General features: G+C 37.1%; 1 pseudogene; it reads right to left on the bottom strand.

Annotated features, from left to right (window-relative positions):
* Window positions 1-1,482: 1,482 nt before the first annotated feature.
* LOC117084842 lies at window positions 1,483-3,053 on the bottom strand (annotated as a pseudogene).
* Window positions 3,054-4,890: the final 1,837 nt, after the last annotated feature.

Raw genomic sequence — 4,890 nt, 5'->3', positions numbered from 1 at the left:
CCACCACACCCGGCCAGCGTGTATTTTCAATCATTATATTAGAGTATTATTATTACCCAATTTGAAACTTGAGAGGATAATATTTTCCTTCCTTCCTTCCTTTCTTTCTTCCTTCCTTTCTTCCTTTTTTCCTTCCTTCCTTCCTCCTGCCCTTCCTCCCTCCTTTCCTTCCTCCCTTCTCTTTCTTTCAACAAATAACTAACAAGGACATTTTACATATAAAGCACAATGCTATGTGCCAAGATAATTTGGGTAGCGCTCACGTAGAATACAATTCCTTTCCCTGGTCCAAGGATCAGTAAGATTTCTAAAATTATAATTTTTTTGTTGCTATTTAAATTGTTTATCACCCCAAGCAAAAACTGTAGCCTTTCCATAGCCATACTTAGCAGCTATCACACATACATTTAAAAAGATAATAATTGAATTAAATTAGCCAGTAAATGTCAGCCAGTCTAATTGTGTCACTATAATTGTTGCCATAATCGTGACTACCAAGGTTTTCTCTTATTACCACTTATAATAGAAAAAATGAAAAAACTTTAACAAATCTTTTATAAACCACTCTTAAAATGAATAACTAAACAATACACAGTTAAACCTCACTTTGGCATTTTCCAAGGAATCCCCTCCCCAAGAAAATGAGATTTCCAGTGTAATTTCTAATTTAATACCAGGACTGATAAAAGAAAAAAATGAACTGGGGTAATACCCTATCCTTATTCAAAGAGTATTGATCAAAGCCAAATTCTTGTTAAATAATGTTTTACACTAAAGAGATGAAAATCTTCAAAGCATTCCCCATGAATTCCCTAAGAAAGTAACTTATGTTTGGTCCAAATCTTACAGGGAAAAAAAAAAAAAAAAAACTCTTGGAGCAAAAAGCTAAGTATTCCTTTCAATATAATGACAATCAATCATATCCCAGGGTCTCTCTAAATCCAATTCTAATGTCTAAATGGGACAGACTCTTCTACTGAAGAAAATGGTGAAAATTTTTCAGCATTTTTCCAGTTGTTCAACTGCTGTATCTACATTCTTAGAATCTAACTAAAAGACGAAACTGAGGCTTTTGTGCATTGATAACTAACTTGCCTACTTTGAATATAATACTGTAAAAAGCAGAGATAATATCTCTTACCTACTAGAGTTATTGTATGAGTCAAATTTAATTTTAACAACCATTTACTTTCAACTTACTACTGGCCCAATAAAGATATATGAAAGGTTGCTAAACCTATGAAACAACATAAAATGATAACATTATTTACTCTTAATCTATTGCAAATCAAGAGAAAAAACAAAAAGTTGATGTAGAGAATCACATGTATACATTTCCTTTAGTGAACTTTGGTAGATTCATCTTCAAATTCTTTAATGAAAAACTCACAAGAGCCATTTATTAGTCATATTCTAAAAAGCCAGATACAGGCTATTTTGCATGCTATATATATATATATATATATAGGTCATTATGGGATTTACATTATATTCTCTGTGCTGGTTAAACCAATGACTTTGCTCTTTTCCTTAACCAGCTGAGGGAGGCAGGAACAAAGGAGAATATTGACAAATCTGGAAACAGGGCCGGTGAGTGTCAGAGAAGGAAGCCTTTGGGAAGGTGAAGCTGTGGTAGCCAGCACTCATGTTGTAAAAGGATACAACTCCAGCCTCAGAGTCCAGAAACATTCCCACAACCAAGGGCTGTTCACACAGATGAAGGGAAGTGAAGGGAGATGTAAGGGCTACATAGCATTTCTTTCTGCATAGTCTGAGGGTCCACAGTCCAGACTGAGGTTCTTGCTTCATGCCAGTGCCTCTCTGCACATTTCCATACAAACTCCTAAATCCCACCCGGTTCCTTCTCCAACATCCATTTCGAAGGAATATCTTCCTGAGAGGTGAAGCCCTCACAACCCAGGACACAGGGGAAGGCACTGAATCTCCTGGAAGGAGTGCTGTGATGGTCCTGGGGATATCCACAAGTCACTTGTCTCCGATCCTCAGGCAGAATTAGTTCACCATGAGCTGTATCTGGATCCAGAGTCACATTGACTGTAATCCCAGTACTGTAGGAGGCTAAGGCAAGTGGATCACTTGAGTGCAAGAGTTCAAAACCAGCCTGGGCAACATGGCAAAACCCCATCTCTTGATGGCTCCTTAACATTTTCTTCACATTACAGGAAATAAAGCTCAAAAATGTTGCACATAGTATGAAGCTCCAAGGAGAAGACCTCTGATGTTTCCAGCTTCACAACCCAACTCCTGCTCACAGTGTCATTCACATTCTGCAGCAATTTTTGGACTGAGTTCTGACATCTTTCCTCCAGTTCCAGCATGTGGCTGTTGAATTCAGCCCAGACTGGTCCCATGGTCCCTCAGTGTACTCAGAGTCTATTGGTCTTCCTTCTCCTGTCTCCAGAGATAAGACTTCTCCTCCTCATGTAGGAAACTCTGGAGATTCTCAAAGTCAAACTCAATGTTTTTATCTCTGCATTTGTGTCTTCTCATGAGGAGATATAAAATTGCAGTTTCCATTATTGCTGTCTAAATTCATGCAGTGAGAGTGTATAATCTGGACAACTTAAATCTATGCTTTTGAGTTGCAGTCCTCAAACTTGGCCCAAATAAACTCTGTACTTATTTTCCATTTAGTTATGTGCATTGCTGTGAATACCTTCTGCTCTACACACTCCTCTTCAAGTTCCCTCAATTTTGTCACAACTTTCTGGAGCTTTTCCTTGTAGCCCCGGCATACGTCTTCAACAAGAGCTGTGGTGTGCCCTTTGTGCTATGGTGCCCGCTCACCATGCCAGCAGATGAGCTGCCCTTCATCTTCACAGACCAGGTGGAGCTGTTCCTGGTATCCCAAGGTATCACTGAAGCAAGCCGCTGTGCTGAGTTCGTTACTGGAGTTGAAACAGATTTTGTCCTTGGGTTACATTAGAATCATCTGTTCCACTTAGTCTTCCAATTGCACTATGACTGCAACACATTCATACAATGGCATACTGTGCTGCAATAGAAATGCACAAAACAGAACAACATGATATGGCACATGTGATAAATCCAACAAAAAATGTTAAACAAAATGGCAAGTTGTAAAATATATACAGTATATTACACATATGTAGTTTAAAATATGCAGAATAGAGTTTTACGTTTTATATACATATACATATGTATAGTAAAAGTAAAAATATATAAATAAGAATGATCAAGAGCAAATTCAGGATGGTTACATCTCTGGAAAGGGAGAGAGATAAATGACATTAGGGAAGAGACACAGAAGGTTTTAACCAAATCTAAAATAGTTTATTTCTTTAACATGAACATCTGATATGATTATGACAGAATGCTAAGATTTGTTCAAACTATGTGTGGATGATCATAGACATATATTATTTTAATTGTTATACTTTATGTTTGAATATTTCATAATTTTAATACCAAAAAAAAAAAAAAAACCAAATAGATGTGTGCCTGATAGGTGAAAAAAAGACAAAGAAGAGACCATGCAATGTAAGTCTTTTCTCTTGGAAACTGTTCATGTGCTACATACCACTCTGATCTTCTGGCAATCTCTTTAGCAGCAAAACAATGCCAAAATTATCTGAAGACTAAAAAAAAAAATGTATAACACTGAACACTCAGTATGACTCACAGTCTATACTCTAATGCTCTCTTTTAATCATTTCTAAAATCTTGTGTAAAATTACTGCCATTTTACACGTAAGGAAATCCAGATGCTAAGTAATCTACTCATGATCATGCAGCTGTGGCAGAGTTGAGACTCGAACCCATACAGGTGTAGACCCAAAGCCCTTTCTCTTTTGTCAATACTGCATTGGGAAACCATAAAAAAACAGACAGAAGAGGAAGGAAGCCATGCGAAGTTCTGTCAGAGAAGCAGTTAGGGACATAGCTGACGTAGAGTCTGCTAGAAGCCAGTGTAGGTAGAGAAATTCTTTTAAAATATGAGATCTGAGCCATGCTTCAAATAATATCTTATTACTGACTTAAAAGCAGAAAGTGGAACATGGGTGAGGAAAGTTTCAAAAGGAGTGTGAAATCACGGCAGAAAAGGTCCATTTGCTTAGAGCATGAATGGAGAGTGAGAATTATACAAAAGAGAAAACAGACAAAAGAGAGAATAACCCTCAAGGAAAATTAAAGGAAAGAGATCCAAATCAGAAAAGAAATTAAGTGATAGAAAACAGATGAAGACTATTACAATATAAAAATAAGGAAAGTAGAAGAATCAAGCATGAGCTTCTGCAATTTGGATTATTCCAAACTATTAAGGCAGAAAGAGGAGCTGAATCATCTGATTTCAAAGGTAGGAAAATTGGAACAAATGATTAAATTGAGGGAGAAATGGGGAGCAGAATTGTGGTTTGTTTATTTTTGGAGGTTAAATGGAAGACTGTTTTGAAATGTATTAAAAGCATCTGATTCCACATAAGGAACTTTGAAAAGTGGAGCGGGGAAAAGAATTCTGCTTCTGTTTTCCCTGAGCCTTCTGCAAGTACTTAGGTGGGTGTGTTTGGGTGGAAACATGAGCTTTTTGTTGAACACCCTCTGATTCTCCCCCTCCCACCTGAAGTCCTAAAGCTGTGTTTATGACAACACAATCATTTCTACAGTAACTAAAGAGCTGTCAGCAAAAGAGGATTATTGCTTAAGTTGAGAAATAAGCAACTAAAAAACTCTTAAACCACAAAGCACAGGCTCCCATGCGAATATTCAAGTGACAAAGCCAAAGTAATGCAAATACGGAAAATGTTATGTGCTGGACAACCCTAACTGACCTTCTAGAAACTGGTCTTTAAACTTCATGGAAACGTTTCTACAGAGTAACCCAATAGTGTCAGAGTTTGATATATTTTG

The sequence above is a fragment of the Trachypithecus francoisi genome, unplaced genomic scaffold (assembly GCF_009764315.1).
Source record: "Trachypithecus francoisi isolate TF-2019V2 unplaced genomic scaffold, Tfra_2.0 Lachesis_group1, whole genome shotgun sequence".
Taxonomy (NCBI): Eukaryota; Metazoa; Chordata; class Mammalia; order Primates; family Cercopithecidae; genus Trachypithecus; species Trachypithecus francoisi.
The sequence above is the reverse complement of the archived record's forward strand: the minus strand, read 5'-3'. Positions and strand labels throughout refer to the sequence as shown.